This window comes from Mus musculus, chromosome X (genome assembly GCF_000001635.26).
Source record: "Mus musculus strain C57BL/6J chromosome X, GRCm38.p6 C57BL/6J".
Classification (NCBI taxonomy): domain Eukaryota; kingdom Metazoa; phylum Chordata; class Mammalia; order Rodentia; family Muridae; genus Mus; species Mus musculus.
The window spans coordinates 53047771-53063859 of record NC_000086.7 but is presented as its reverse complement, the minus strand read 5'-3'; the positions used below and the strand labels follow the sequence as shown (position 1 = coordinate 53063859).

Below are 16089 nucleotides of genomic sequence, written 5' to 3'. Positions count from 1 at the left end.
TACAGGGTTACCATTTCAGTTAGGTGAATCTGTTAAAAACACTGGTTTTAACACAAGGCCCTTTAAAGCCCCTATACTATCTTTGACTAAAGCCAAACCTCCTCTTTGAAAACTAGGGATGTAATTCCAGTGCTCACATAGCATACTCAGAGCTCTGGGGTTGATCCTCAGCACTGCATAAAACGGGTGTGGTGATGCAGACTTACAATCCCAGCTCTCTGGAGACAGAGCCAGAAGAATCAAAAGTCCAAGATCATCCTCACCTACAAAACAAAATTGAGGCCAGTGCCAACCTAGGTTACATGAGACTGTGTCCAAAAACATGTCTCCTTCTCCTCCCAGTGTAACCTCCCCAAATGCAGATCTCTCCCCAGCAGTCCTCATCAAACCAAGGCGATCTCCTTTTAGATCTCTTCCACTACTGGGACTCTGAGAAGTGTCCCCCCATTTCATCCAAATCCCTATGACCCTACAAGAGTCAGCTTCAAACTTACAAGTACAAAGCATAGTGATGGGTTTTAAGAAGAAAATCTAATCTAAAAACTAATTCCACATTATTTTTTGGTGACTATGCTCCAAATGTCAGTCCCAGATGGACTGCTGGTTATGCCAATGCGGTAGACCTGGGTTAAACACCTAACAGTTGGGGCTGGAGAGATGGCTCAGTGATTAAGAGCACTGACTGCTCTTCTGCGGGTCCTAAATTCAATTCCCAGCAACTACATGGCGGCTCACAACCATCTCTAATGGGATGCAGTGCCCTCTTCTGGTGTGTCTGAAGGGTGTAACAGTGTACTCATGAAAATAAAATAAATCTTAAAAAAAAAAAACTAACACTTTCTACCAAAGGCACTAATGATACTAACCATTATTTTTAGCACCAACACACTCTTTGCTCTTCTCAGAAATGCACTCATTGAAGAAATGAGTATAGAACACCAACTGAGACAAGTTACTGCTCAAAGTGTGGAACAATAACGATATTGAAACATGTCCTGACCCTCTAGGACCTTTTTGTCTGCTAAGAAAGTCCATTATAGTTTGATCAAGTGCCGTGAAAATGGAGGATAAAAGACACTCAGGAAAGCATCCAGAAAGAACAGGCACAGTTAGTGTCCCAGCATGGAAGTGGGTGCTGCTGAAAGGTAGGAAGTGTGCCCACAGGAGTTGGTTGCAGCTGCTTAAGGAGGGCCTTGAGTGCCACATTCCATAGTGAAGCTTTAAAGCTATGTGAATTTTCTTTTAAAAAATTGTGTTTTCCAAGAAGCACTAAGACCTACTGAAAGAGGGGCAGAATCCAGTTGAAAGATATCCAGACAGTCTGAAACATTCATTGTAGTGAACCAGTGGAAGGACATTAGCAGGGAGGTCATGATTTTCATATTCTTGCCTTCTTTCTTTCTCTTGTGATGACCCCTTCCTTCCCTCTTGCTGACCTAGCACTCTGTCTTCCTGGGGGCCTTGATCAAAAGAAGCCTGGGTTCTGGGTTTAGAGCAAGCACTAAAAATGTAAAACAGCTTCTAAGCTGGGTGCAGTGGTACACTTGGGAAGGTGAGGCAGGACCATCAGGAGTTTGGGGCTAGCCTCGCCTACATGAGACCTTGTCTAAAAACAGAAATCCAGATCTCTATTTTTTTTTCTCATACCAATAGATGGGTTTTACTTTGGCCACGGACAACTGCAGAGTCTAACCCCAATTGTAACCCCAGTAATTATTTTAAGAGCTGTCACTGTAGCTGTAGCTCTGTAGCAGAATGCTTGCCTAAGCACACGGGCCTATGTTTGATCCTGGACACTGCTTTAAAAAGGAATCATTTTAGAGACAGGAAGTAAAAGAAATGACATACTCCAATCGACCTAGAAACCCTATCAATCTTACTTGTTTTATTTATTCTATTTTATTTTATGTTATTTTAGACAGGGTTTCATGTAATCCACGCTGGCCTTAACCTTTGCCTTAGCTTCTGGAGTGCTAGAAAAAAGCACTCCAGAAGACAAAAGCCACCATACCCTGTCTTTTTTATTTATTTTTTTAATGCCAACATTTAACGTTATGGAGAAAGAACAAGAACTCTGAGTCGATTCTGGAAAATTCTGTGCTATCAGCACAAGGAAATAGTTCCCCTCTTCTGATGCAACAAAGTAAGGCAGGCTTTGAAAAACAGGCATCTGTGTCTTAGTTTTAAACAGAGATAACATCCTTCAGGAGCCTTCCACTTCCTGTTCCCGGTCCCTCTTCTTCCCTCTACTCAGTAAGATAAAATTTGCCCCAGGAGTGTGATTCCAACAGACCAGACGCAGAAAATGATGTCATTCACTCTTTCCAGAACACTGCACTTTTAACAGGATTTCAGGACTTCCTTGAGTCAGTCACTCTGTCTATCAGCTTGTTCATTTGAGGTTGTTGTATTGTTTAGAATTTGTTGGGGTTTTCTTTTCCTTTGACTTTTTTTTAATATAAATGGAGCAACCAGCCAACTGTCCAAACTCACTTCTGCCTCCCTGAACACATTTGGCAGGGTGACATTGATAGATAGTAGAGTGTTTTTTCTTCCTTCTCTTTTTCCTAATTAGATGAGATTCCAGGAAAATGGAAGAAGTGTCGAGTTTGAAACTAAATGCCTCCGCTTATATGGCCACAGGTTTACTATCTCCAAGTGCCTCTTCTTAAACTTTGTCAGTTGCCCCTGACTAGAGATCAAATTCCAACCACAGCTAGGGCAGTCACACAGGAACACTAAGATGTCCCTCCACTGTGGGCCTGGTTCTTGTGAAGATCGATCAATCACTTCTGGAATCTGAAATTGTTTTCAGTTTAATGGGCAGACATTCTTAAGATAGTAAGAGGACATAGCTATTGCAGGCAGTGAGCATGCGCATCTTTGGAAAGGGAAAAAGAAATCTTGAGATCAAAAACCGTGAGCATCAATGAGTTTCTAAGGCTCTTCTTGGTAGAGAGGCAAAATGGTTTCTCTGGTGAGAGCCTGGTTGGTAGGAGAGAGGCAGATTCAAGAATTCCTTTCAATTTCTAAGGTTTTCCAGGAATTTTATTTAAAACATGCATAAGTGAGTTTAGAAAGTAAGATAGAATTTACCATTTTAGTTTAATCGGATAGTTATTTAGCTTACTGTACTTTTTAGCCTTGGATTGAACTCTGGGCGTTGAGACTCTTTACAGATAATGCAGTAGAAGCTTCCAGTTGTTCTCTTCCTGTTAAATCTGTAATCATCTCCAGGCTTTTATCATTCTGAAGACGTCTGGATACTTGCAGCCTAAAGAAAGTTCTGTCTCTCTAACTCAAGGCTTTTACACACATGCACACTTAAAAACCACTTATTATCAAAAAGCATTCCTACTTAAAATTAAAAATCCCAACGTCTAGAATTTTTCCTTGTAATTAAAAAAAAACAGCTCAACTTGATTTCCTAATATCTGTTTCCAAAGACCAAGTCAAAAATTGTTTCCAAAAAGGTATTCCCCCCCCCTCCCAAATTATTCCAAATGCCTTGTTGCGCGTAGTATCTCAAATCGAATGTTTCAGTTTAAGGGTGATTTATTTTTCACAGCTGCACCCAAGACCCTTCAAACTGCTGCTACACCCTCTCCTCCCTCAATAGCTACAGTTATTTATCAAGGTAATTTCTGACTGTTACTGGGGGGGGGTAGATAGAAAAACTTACATGTTTTTCAGAAAATAATTGCTTTAAACCAGTATTTTAGGAGGGAGAAGGGATTACAGGCCGTGCTTTTTCTTTCTGGTTCCTAGTTGCCCAGTGAGAAATGCCTGACTCCCCTGTTGGAAGCTCCTTAGCATTCTGGTTAGTGAGCTGTGTCCCCCTTTTTAATCCCAAGGTGACCTTCAGGCCACTTTTTTAGGGCGATTTTTAGATTTTTATCTCGGGCAGGCAAGAAGGGCCTAATATGTGAGAAGGCATTTGCAGAACAGGGCTTACTACAGATGTTCTAAGAAAATCCTTAAGACGCCATCTTTGAAAAAATATTTGAAGATTGTTCACTTGAGTAAATACTTAAGCCTGCCCCCCTAGCTTTCTTGGGCCTGTAGCCATATTACTCAGCCTCAAAGAATTCATCAATATTCAGCTGGCTCTCTTAATATGCTGATGTAGCAAAGGGAGTTTAATAAAGAAAGCCCTTGCCATTTTTCTTCAGAAGACCTGTCACAAATTCATCTTTCATCTCCCAGCGCTGGAATCTTCTGGTATTTATGTAGGAAAATTAATGTTTATGTGCAGGAATCCAAACAAACTGACCCACCAGGCTGAACCTTAAAAACCCAAAGAAAGCATCGCAGCCCAAGGACACTGGAGCTCTATGAATGATCTAGCCGAGGATTTAGTCGCCGCGTGGTCAGTCACGCCTGGCTGGTCGGCAAACTTTCAGTCTGGTCCACAAAGTGTTGTGAAGATATTAATAGAAAAATTGTAGGTCCTAATAATAGTTTTAAGTGCACACTGAAACTATCTGAAATTATCCGTAGAACAGAGAGAGAGAGAGAGAGAGAGAGAGAGAGAGAGAGAGAGAGAGAGAGAGAGCTCTTTCCTGAAAAGAAAATCTTGTTCTGTAAAAATCTTTTTGGCTAATTTCTCCCCACAGTTTTACAGATCCTGAAAGACTCTACCCTCCTGTCTTCTCACCCTCCAAACCCAGAAAGAAAAACAAAACAAAACAAAAACAACGAAAATAAGCCCCAGTCATCAGCCTAAGGTCACACGATTGTAGCAAAGCCTTGAAACTTTGCGATCATTTTCGCAAAACTCACGATTATGAGATCAACCTCGAAGAAGTATCACAGTAAAAATATAGAAATACAGCGAGAGTTGAGTAGCGCAAGAAACTGCAGCGCTGAGCACCGCGGAATTCAGAATCCGTGATTTTAGTATCTGCCTGCCGTTTTCGCATGTGTTACCCGTTTTGCAATTGCCCCCCCCCCTTTTTTTTTCTTGACACCTGGTGGGTTTTGTTGTAGTTGTCCCCGCTCCCTCCTGAGGTTCCAAACTATCCCGCACGCCTTCTACCCTCTGAAATAAAACTTAGGCTTGACTCTGGGAGCATGGAGGACCCCGCGGCTGCACCGCAGCTACCAGCGTGCTGCTCAACTGCTGGATATTCGCAGACGCCCAGATGTCCTCGCTAGTCAAGGGCGCCAAGGAACCCACTAAGTCCCAGACTAGACAAGAGGTGGCTGGAGTAGAGGTTTAGCCAAGAGCTGCTAAGGCAACAGCCTCTCCTTCAGAGTCACGGAGTGAACGCGCTAAGTAGCTCCCACATAGCGCCTTGTACCCAGCACTCCACCTGCCCCTGTGGTCTCTTTTGGAGCCCGGGTGTGTAAGCTGCTGCAGGCCAGCGAAACCCTTCCCGTCCAAATCCTATCTGAGTTTACATCCCACTCTCTCAAAGATGTCTGCAACCCAAGAAAGGTGGGAAGAGAGACGCTGAGTTTATTTATTTATTTTTTAACATCCAGGCTCTATTTTATAAGGGATTTCTCCCAGATTTTTTTTTTTTTTTGAGTCTTTCACAAAGCTCAGACTGTCCTCGAACTTGCTATGTAGCCAAGGACGCCCTTAAACTTCTGTTTCTCCTGCCTCCTCCGAGTGCTGGACTCTACTGGTCCATGTGCTACCATGCCTGGTTTTTCCAGCTTTGTGTTATTGTGACGTTTTGCAAATATACAAGAAAGTTGCGAACGCGGTGCAATGAAAGACTATTGACTCCCCACCCAGATGCAACCTCATGTTAGCTCCTTGAAATCCATTCCCGTTCCCCCTTCTCTCTGAGTGCCTGTCTGGGTCAGCGGCATCATTTGAAAATCATAATCACTCTTATACTTCATCTCTTTACACTTAGGCACAGTTCTTGTCACCCTGGACACCCTGCTATTAACTTCAACACCGTTCTCATACCTCCCTGGTAAACAGCGCCGTCCCTAAAGATATCCAGCATACAGAAGAAAGACTCCCTTTCTTTCCCTACTCCAGACTCAAAACTTAAGTAGTAAAGACTTTCCTTCTTGGACTGGACATGTATAAGTAAACTGTCGTTCCCTGCCTCAGTGTCATGCCCACCCCTAAAGTGGACCGCCAGGACCTAAGGGAGTCCTCTACCTGAGGGAGAGTTTGGCAGAGAGGCCAGAGCACAGAAGACTCAACAGAGCCTGGGCACACTCGCGCGCCTAGCACTTCCCTTCTGCAATCTGAGGGTCCCTTGTTTCCTCATCCTGTTTCAGGCACCCCCAAGAAAAATAGTCCTAAGAGGCTTGGCTTAGCCGCCCTGTACCCTCCTGGTAGCCCCAAAGACTTGGGCCCTAGTGACTTTAGAGTGTCATTTGTGGCATGGGTCTTTGAGCTGGAGCTTGGTTGCTTCCCTTCCCGCTTTTCCCCTTTCCCCTTTCTCCCTGGTTTTTGTCTCCTGCACCCGCGGCTATGAGGCTCTCTGTACGTGGCCACTCCAGGCTCCCCGTGTCCTTCCCGGCCCTTCCTGGCTGCAGGCCAAGGCTGTGGCTCTGCGTGTCCGCACGGCCTCCCCCCTCCCCCCTTCCGCTCCGGGGCCTCCGAGCGAGCGGGCGAATGGTTGGGCGGGGCGCGGAGCAGCGCATGGCCACGCCCCCCGGGCCGGCTTTTTCTAGGGCTGCTGCGGACCACTGGGCGCTGGCTGCTCCCGCTCGCCTCTTGGGGTGCGCTCGGCTCCAGCCCAACTCCGCCAGCTCCGCCGGCTCCAGCACCGCTCCAACCCGATTCCAGCCGGATTCCAGCCCGATTCCAGCCCGGTTCCAGCCCGATTCCAGCCCGGTTCCAGCCCAGCTCCGTCCCGGCTCCGGTTCTTCTCCGCCACGCCTCTCTGTGAGCCCCTCGCCCCGCGAACCCCGGTTCCCCGGCTGTCCGTCCCTCTGTCCCTCGATGTCCCGCACCACCGCCACCTCGCGCCCTCCCAAGTCTCCGCGACTCGCTCTTCTAACCTCACAACCTCGCCACACCCCTCCGCCCTTTCTCTCTCGCTGTCCGTCTGTCTGTCCGCCTCCCCGCCCGCCTTTTCCTTCCTCTCTCTAGCTTCCCCGGCTTGTTTTCTAGGTCGACGCTGAGGAGCAGCTTCGCAGGAAAATCCCAGAAACCTTTGCAAAAAGCTTACAATGAAATTTAAGAAGTTCTACGATTTCGGCGCCATTTTCGAGTGGAGTGAGAGGTGACTTAGAATCTAAAAAAGAAAAAAACGAGGGGGAAGGGAACTTTTTGGCCCGCCTCCCCCCGCCCCCAACTATGTCTCTGGTCACTACAGACTGTAACAGATACGGGGATAATTCTCAAAAAAATGTTATGCGTCGCGCTGGGTGGGGTGTGGGGGTGGAAAGCGTGTCCGGGGGTCGTGGTGGGGGGAGGACAGATCTTTAAAATGTCTAGCAAGTGAGTGTGGCCAGGGAACTTCTCAGAAAGTGGACTGAGAAGAGTAAACGGGGAGGGGTGGGGAGAGAGAAATGAGTGAGGGGCGGGCAGCCTCAGGCTGTCAGCCTTGCCAGGGTGGGGAGCAACTAGTTTTGACAGACTGTAAATGGGACTTTGGGCCACTCATTTGTAAGCAGTAAAGAATGTCCTGGAAAGAACCGTAAAATTCGTTTTCCATTGTCTCTCGCTAATTAAAACTTTTCAAGGTTGTTTAGTTGTTTTTTTTTTTTTTCCAGTATTGGAAAAGTTTGGCTGGAAGGTGCGGAGGACCTGTGCATCATGTTTTGGGTGTGGGGGCGCATGGCATCTGCAACATTAAAAGACAAAACGTTCTCAACTGGGAAGAGAGGAAGAGGCTTAGTCTTTGGCTCTTAAATCATTTGGCCAAACCCTTCGCAGTTCTGAAGTGGGTGGGGCCATTTTGACCCGTCGTGGTTCTGAAGTGGGTGGGGCCATGGTAACCCTAAAGTATTGATTCTTTGTCTATTGTATCAGCGAATGACCCTCTCTAGAAGTGACCAGACATCTCTTTGTGCTCTCTTTTCGTAAGTAAAGTTAAGCCCAAGGGGAAATACACAAACCCAGGGAGTGAGATGGCTTTTTAAGGATATAAGTCGTTGTAGAGTGATGGGAAGAAAAGAAATGGATGAAGGATAATCTAGAGATGAATTTGATTCCAGTGTATTCGTTAACAAAATTATCTAGTAAGACCTTCGTTTTTGATGATGTTATCTCGAATGAATTTTGTTTTTATGAGTAGTCAACTAAGGAAATGTTAAATTAAGAGGAATTGCAATCTCTGATGTGACATTTGTGTGGGACATAAAGTTAAATTGGGAGAAAAATACGTATCTTTAAAGTATAATTGTATCTTTACTAAACACGGCTTTTCTCTCTCCTCTTTTTAAAGGTGACCATCGATGGTTTTTTCCTCCACAATTCCGTGTCCATGTAAAAATGACTTGTAATATAGCCAAGAAAAGACGGAATTTTCATTCCAACTTAAGGAGTGGGGCTGTTATTATTAATGGCTTTATTTATCATGACCTAAGCAATGCATATGTTAGCACTGGATCATTATCTGTTATGTTAGGAATTTTGTATTTAGTTTAATTACATACTCTGTATATTTTATTAATTAATTAAAAGGACCCAGCATTCATTGTACTAGTTTCGAAAAACGGACATAATTTTAAATGAGAATACAGGAAATTTGTATACAGAATGTTTTTTGCTTTCAAAGGCACTGTAGTTTTGTTGTTTTAGTTATTAGGTTTGTGGTTAAGGACTAAAGGATGGTTTTTGTGCTTTCCTGAATGCTTTGTTTAAACAAGGAAATGAATGTAACTTGTTGCTCATGTGTGTCCATTTTGAAAAGCAACAGTGGGAGCTGAGGAGAGCGCACAGTGCCGGCCATTTCAAGACAAGATTTTCAGTGGCGTGGCTTAAGAAGGAGTGATTTGTATTTAACATCAAGTATTTAAGGATGTCATTTATTTAAAGTTCTTGATTTGTGATTTGATGTCGATGGTAACAAATGTCTTTATAAATAAGCTTGAGTAGCCAGCAATGTATGAGAACATCCAGGAATGTATGTTTCATCTAGAACATTCTCATGCTTTGTCCTTAAAAATAACTAATGACGAGGTGATTACTGTAAGAACGGAGGAAACTACTAGACAAGTCTATTCCATGCCTATAGTATTCAGTAAAACCAACTGGGACTACCCAGAGGGATTTTTTTTTGATTATCAAAAGTTCCTTGCACCAATTTCCAATAAATGATCAAAACCCGGGGACAATAAATGAGACTTATACAAGGTAGCAGGAAGTTTCACCAAGACTTTGGAGCTGGCAAGAGTGATCCAGATGTTACCAAATTGTCTCAGTTTATTTAATCCCACTTTTCATCTACTTTCTGAGGTAAGAGTCTCCTCCTCCCCACTATCCACCACACCCTGCTTTCCAACAGTACACCCTTTGCCTCACCAGCAGATCCTGGAAATCACAGAGACTTTCTTCCTTCGCAGGTACCCCAGAGCGGCCCCCACCCTCGTTGACTCCGAAGGGCTGCAGCAGCAATTCATGTTTTGGAGTATTGCCAAGGTTCAAAACATGAAGCGCTGCAACACCCCTTCGTGGGGAATGTAGAAGGTGGGGACCTGCTGAACAGACCTGTGTGGGTTCTACTAAAAGCCCTAAAGCAGGTAGGTGGGAGGGCAGGGGCTTAGTCTAGTGAGGGTCACTCTACACAGTCCAAGGGCCTGGGTGGGTGTGAATAGCAAGGTGGCAATTCACTTGAAGAAGGGACAAGGCATCCTGTACTCAGCCCATCCCACTCAGTCGTGCCCTAGCAGCGGGAACAGTACTGCAGTGAGTGTTTGGTGCCCTGGAGTATTGTTTCCACTGCCTGGGTAAGTCTGGGTCTTCCACATGGGCACACCCACCAGGTAAGTTTCGGTTAGCCTGCAGCATAGGCCCCATGGGAGGGAGACTCTAGAACAGCTCCCAACTAGAGTTGCTGATCTGTGACTCTGACTGGGTGTGACTGAAAGTGTGTTGTTAGCGCCTCACTTGCTGCTCAGGTAAAAGTGAATCAACTGGGAAAAAAAAAAAGCACTTCCTGGTCATCAAGTAGTATACCACCCACAAGAGCGAAACAAGAAAATTTGTCCTAAGTCCTCAACAACAAAATGGAGAAGGGGTCCTTCCAAAAGGAATAAGAAGGGTTCTGAAGGGCAGGAAGGATGACTTGAGAAAGTCCCCATTTCTCTTTGCAGTTTAGGAAAGATTAAGGGGTCCGTGGGAGTGTCCCTGGATCTCTTCGTGTCTTGCTGGTGCGGACCCCCAGGTGGTACAATGAGAGGCAATGGCCCAACAGGAAGCCTCAGTGAGGCTCTGCATTTCTAGTCCCCATTTATCCCCCTTTCCCAAAGTCATCACACAATTCTACATGGCAGTGGGGACATGGGGACACCCTTGTCACTGCCTAGAAGTCTCTGAGAAAATGGCTGCTTTGTGACATCCCAAACTCTGCTGTGATTAATCATGGCACCTCCGTTTCCCTGAGGAGCCCTTTGAGCCTGGAGTGAAAAAAAAAAACAGGTCAAGAGGCGCCTGGGAACTGGAGAAGAGTGTTAAACTTCTGGAGCAAGACTGTACTTTTCCTGTGAAAATCACTTTCCATAATCTGGAGTATAGGCATGTAAAGGACTGTTGGAAAACGGAGTGTGGGTGAAATCGTGCTGCTTTGTCTTATTAAAAAGAAATAAAATACATGTACACACACCCTTCTGGTCTGTATGAACTGCTTGTCATCTTCCCCAGGGACTGGGTGCAGGCCCCCATAAAAGGTACAGTTAGAGGAGGCCTTGTGAGCCTGGGAGTCTAGCTCTAGCCACCAAATGCCTTTCTCCCAGACTCCTTTGCGTTTGAACAAGGTGTGGGAGGTGGTTTGGGTCCCGTTGGGCCCCCAAGGACCCCCTGGCTCCCAGGAGCACTGAAACCCCTTGGAACTTAAGCCACGCCTTGCCCCCATCTCCTTGGCTTCTTGAAGCCACGCCCCCCAGCTCCTGCCTCACCCCTCCCCTTGGCAGGGCCCCTCTGGCCCGGAATCCCCAAGACAAATGGCTAACAGGTTCAGGCGCCCCGCGTTCCTATGCGCAGGGTTGGAGGAGGGGCACTTTGAGACTTCCTATTCTCCCTCACCAACTTCCCTTCTCCATCTCCACTGTTCAACAGGGCTTTGCCTTATGCCAGAGGAAGAGCGCCGGGGCTCACTGAAGGCCCCCACTCACCCAGAAGAATCTGGCCTGCGCCATCTGGCTGCTTCCAGTGGGTGCCTGCAAGATTCAAGTGAGATTCAGGTGGGTTGGGGACTTTAGAGCAGAGGAGCAAATGATCCAGGTTTAAGGCCACTGACTAAGAATCTAAGATGCCATTAGCCCAAGGTGCCCAAGGGCGCCAAAATTGAGCTCATCCACATAGCACCTGGCTGCGTGGTGCCCTTTTTTGATTTGAAATGCTCTTCGCACCTTTATTTGCCTAGTCGAAGTTATGATGTGCTTCGATTTTCTTCCAAGGGCAAAATGTGAATAAAGCAATATTTTAGCCAAACACTTCTATGTCAATTAAGAAGATGGCAATTCGTTCCAGATTATAAATTCCCTTTAACAACTCCCTAAGGTATTCTTTTAAATTGTTTTTCAAACATTGCTAAATGTGCATGATAATGTGTGGGAGACTTGTATAAAGTGATTCAATTTATGGTCGGCTGATTAATTGATCCTCCATTACCACATTCAAAGAGGCACCTCTCCATTGTTTTCTCCGTTTTTTTTCCCCCAACACATGTTATTTGTTAGTGAGGAAGCTGTGTGCACGTGGCATTGTAAAAGGTTACTAGACAGACATGGCTCTTAAAACTATGAAAAGCTTAGCCTGGCTCTAAATCTAAACTCTGACATTTCTGTAAGTTGTAGGACAAGATATTCAGGTTATTGTGATACACTAGAATTGAACATAATTTTGTAACAATTTTAATAACAGGAATACTTCTGAAGGCATCTTCTGCTAGCCATATTGGTTTGGTTTGGTTTGGTTTTCCAACAAGGGAACACTACATCAACAATCTTGGGGATGTGGACACAGAAGACTCCTGTTCCAAGAAAGTACAATCATCTTTCAAAAACTGTAATTTATATGCGTTTTACCACACTAGATATTGAAAACCACCCAACTAGGGGGGTACAGTATATAACCAGTCACTAGTGTAATATTGTATACCTTTTTAAAATGTTATTGGAAAGTGTTTTATGATCTGTAAGTCAAATAATCCGGCCCCACCGTTTTCATTTTTCCTGCTATTCCCCCAAATCTAGGCTCCTTTGTTCCAGTTGGCATGTAAACTTGTTTTTTCCACCAAATGAGTCAGTCCTGATAGAAGCGTCAATTGATTTGAACAGATGTGTGTCAATGTTACTTGGAAAAACTAGATGCCAATAACCAGGGCCACAGAAAAAGTCAGCAAATGTAATTGTGTAAAGCATTTATGCATGCACGCAGACAAGGAGAAAAGTTGAATCCTAAACAGGAAAACATTTGGATACACTCCAGTGCTGGGAGACCAAATAATTCTGTGTTGCTTTTGATGTCCAGTAACATGGGCAACTGTCCAATTAAACAAACACCCAAGAAGGACTCTGCAATGCCCATTATTTTACTGATTATTCTAAAGCACCATACCTGTCAATCCATTGAGGAGGAGGGAACAGCAAGGGAAACATGATGAATCTACACGACATAAATTAATTAATAGGCAGATTTCCTGAGAGACGGTGCAGATTAAAAAAAAAATACAAATAGGTTCAAAAAGTATGCTTCAGGAAGATCAATGAATATATATTGATAGAGATCAAAAGACTTGAGCTGTGGGCATTACCAAGTTAACATTAATTTCTAGAGATCTATTTTCCCGTTGTCCAGAAGCATTTCTCATGATGCCAGAAACTTATACGTTCATCTTTATGTAGAGTTATTGTATGCCTCTTAAAACGAAACACAGTATGTATACACCAATCATAGCAAATCTGTATCTCCGAGGCCCAGTTCAGCCTGCCTTATGCCCATCCATTGAGCTAGGATCTCCTGGCTCTGTCCTAATATTTCACTCATCTGTTTCCTGCACTGGGTCCACAATTGATATCCTCCTCAAGTTTAAAGGGGCTTAGAGCCTTGTGGGAGGAGCCTCTAACGATTTCCATTTCCTGTGGTCCCTCAGCCTTGGAGCACTCCCCTTTACTCTTGAGCTCTGTCTTCGGAGCAAGTGGTGAAAATTGAAAAGCGTGCCCCCCTCCCGCCCCCTCCGCCGCACTCCCCCCCTCCCGCTCCCCTCCCCAGCTCCAAGTCGGGGGCATTGTTGGGGGCTGGGAATACTGCTTGCTTTGCAGCCTGACTCCTTCCTTCGGGTCTTTTGCTACCCCTCCCCCACCTCCACTCTGCAGAGTGAAGGCAGAATGTTTGTGCCCTAGAAACCAAATCTTTACAATCCTCATCTCAGCACTTGCCTTCATTTCCTCTGTTCACTTACGGCCCCAACTGCTTTCATAGATTTGTTGTTTACAACTTTGAGAGATAAGTAAGGCAGACAAAGTTTCGAGAGACCTGAGGATTCTGAAGATGAAACCTGGGAAACTGCATCATGCAGACTTCATGCTGTGCCAGGTAACATTCCTGCCTGGCCATCAGAAGCTTACACCATAGTGATTAGGACAGAAAATGGAGCTGAACTAGTGTGTTTGGTTAGAAAAGGTCTAGTTGAAACTGTCTAGTCCTAAGAAGGACGAGTGAGAGTCTAACTGCTGGACACTTCCTAACTGAGGCTCAAGATTGACTTCATGATTAAGTAATGACTGTAAGTCACCTACCCATGCATGATTCAATGTGTACAAGCTTAAAAATTGTAAAGTGAATTCACTTTAAAGCTTTGATCCTTTCTATAGACTCAAGTAAATTAAGGGAGCAAATATGAACTAACCATAGAGATTAATTTAGTGGCATCCTCAAAAGAACGTTTTTAGTCATTGTGAATAATCATAAAAACTACCTAGAAACTTAGAAACATTCTTAAGATAACAAGCTTTTAAAAATCAAGGCCACAGAATTACACTAACTCTGGTGGCTGAAAGTAGAGTAGAAACTGGAAAGAAACTGCAAAACAAAGAGACTTTTTAAAAACAGAATTTGTAGTAGGTTGGTTAGCTGCTTATTTGTTTTGTTTTTTTTTCCCCATCTTCACAGTTTTGCTGTTTCTTTGTTTTGTTGTGCTTTGATTTGTGTCCCATTGTGAAATGCTACTCGCTAAAAGGTCTTTAAGGGTACTGGGAGATCCAGAAATTTGAGGTTACACATGCAGGGATCTCAGACGTCTCGGGGATCATCATGTCACGAGATACCACTGTGCCCTTGTGACAGATTGATAACTGAAAGGTCTGGGAGCCACTCCTCTTCCTAAGAATTGGTGGGGTGAGTATTACAGAGATGAGAGGTCAGGAGAGGACTGAGCCCTAGGCAAGGAGGAAAGGGGTTGCCATGGAGTGGGGGAGGGTATGGGTTGTGTTTTTATAGAATGAGAAGGGTTTTATTAATTTGCATTTCTATTCAGTCCACTGAAGCCTAGACAGGACATATGGTTTTATATATAGGCTAAAATATTAAAACTATGTTTTTCCTCAAACAAGAAAAACATTAGCTGTAAGCTTTAGAAAAACAGGTTACCTTAAAAATGTGGAGTCATATAAATAGCCATGAAGATAAATATACAAGCCACGGAAAGTCACGGAAAATGAAAAAACATCAGGATGTTTATTACTATTTATTTATTTATTTATTTATTTTTGAGGCAAGATCTTATGTTACCCAGACTCAAACTTGTGTAGCAGAGGCTCATGTTGAATTCCTTCCCCTCCTAATTCCCCCTCCCAAGGGCTGGCATTATAAGTGTATGCCATCATACCTGCTTGCAATTCTTTTTTTTTTTTTTTTTTTTGAGACTAGGCCTCACTAACTTGCTCATGCTGGCTTTAAATCACTCTCTAGGCCTGCCAGGAGGAATCTGCATCTGTGGCTCATTTGCCTCACCATCTATGTCACTGGGGTTACCACCTCCCTTCACTTCAGTCATTTTGAGGATAAAATGACTTATTAATAGTAAAGGGTTGCATAAATAAAATATGCTCTTCTAAGACAATGTGATAGGATGCTATCATTAAGATTGATATTTCTGAAAATAATTTTTGTGACATAAAGATGTGCCACAAACACTAATAAAAAGCGTTTAATGATAAACATGCAAAATATTTTCTTCTCCGTTTTAATTTTACATACATGGGATCAATATACAGATATAAGGCTAAGAGAACAGATCAAAATATTATAGTTATCCTGAGTTGTGCTTTAATGTTATTGAACAAATATGCTGGGGACTGATGCTGTGGTTGAATGATAGAGGAAGGAGAAAGGCAAACCAAGATGCTGAACTATTTTTGCGATGTGTTCCTAATATGTACTATGAGTATATTGGGGATGCTTTGCATTCATGGTTCTGCATCCATCATATGGACAGTCACCTCCAAGCTGTAGCACCACCAGTGACCAAAGAGAGATACTGAGCTGTTTTTGCGATGTGTTCCTAATATGTGCTATAATTATATTGGGAACATTTTGCATAAATAGCTTTGTGTCAATACACAGGCAAAAGGTTGGAAGAAAGAAGCTGCAAGTCTAACCATAGTTGTTTATGGTTTGTTTTTATAATAGGAATCAGATACAGAATTATTTTTGCAGTATGTTCCTGAATACATAACATAAGCGTATTGGGAACATTTTGCATGCATAATTTTGTATCAATATATGGGGGGAAGACTAGGAAGAAACATGACAAAACTTGAACAGAACTTATGTCTCTGGTATTACAGGTGATGTTTATTGTTGTCTTTATATTTTTATTGTTTTTTTTTACCAATTATTGTGTAAACAAAATGTTTTTCTTTTATAGCAAAAGAATAAACTTATTTTATTTTAGTACTAGAGTCTACATTGATTTTGGAGGGTGGGGTGGGACTTGAAACAAG

At 43.7% G+C, this 16089-nt stretch overlaps 1 long non-coding RNA gene and 7 other non-coding genes across 9 annotated transcripts; all 8 read left to right on the top strand.

The window, feature by feature from the left end:
- Positions 1–6669: 6669 nt before the first annotated feature.
- C430049B03Rik (RIKEN cDNA C430049B03 gene) lies at positions 6670–10748 on the top strand. 2 transcript variants are annotated; one of them, NR_038185.1, is made up of 4 exons: positions 6670–6862; positions 7091–7202; positions 7696–7718; positions 8370–10748. It is a non-coding gene; the product is annotated as an RIKEN cDNA C430049B03 gene (long non-coding RNA). The 2 variants fall into 2 exon arrangements; NR_038184.1 differs by having other exon boundaries at positions 7696–8004.
- On the top strand, positions 9511–9605 carry Mir322 (microRNA 322). Its single transcript, NR_029756.1, has one exon. It is a non-coding gene; the product is annotated as a microRNA 322 (primary transcript).
- Mir503 (microRNA 503) lies at positions 9806–9876 on the top strand. Its single transcript, NR_030275.1, has one exon. It is a non-coding gene; the product is annotated as a microRNA 503 (primary transcript).
- On the top strand, positions 10507–10605 carry Mir351 (microRNA 351). The gene has a single exon (NR_029776.1). It is a non-coding gene; the product is annotated as a microRNA 351 (primary transcript).
- Positions 10749–14372: 3624 nt separating the features above from the next.
- Positions 14373–14457, top strand: Mir542 (microRNA 542). Its single transcript, NR_030264.1, has one exon. It is a non-coding gene; the product is annotated as a microRNA 542 (primary transcript).
- A 1035-nt stretch (positions 14458–15492) lies between these two features.
- Mir450-2 (microRNA 450-2) lies at positions 15493–15561 on the top strand. The gene has a single exon (NR_030274.1). It is a non-coding gene; the product is annotated as a microRNA 450-2 (primary transcript).
- Positions 15562–15615: 54 nt separating this feature from the next.
- Positions 15616–15706, top strand: Mir450-1 (microRNA 450-1). Its single transcript, NR_029963.1, has one exon. It is a non-coding gene; the product is annotated as a microRNA 450-1 (primary transcript).
- A 75-nt stretch (positions 15707–15781) lies between these two features.
- Mir450b (microRNA 450b) lies at positions 15782–15863 on the top strand. The gene has a single exon (NR_030498.1). It is a non-coding gene; the product is annotated as a microRNA 450b (primary transcript).
- The last annotated feature ends 226 nt before the right edge of the window (positions 15864–16089 follow it).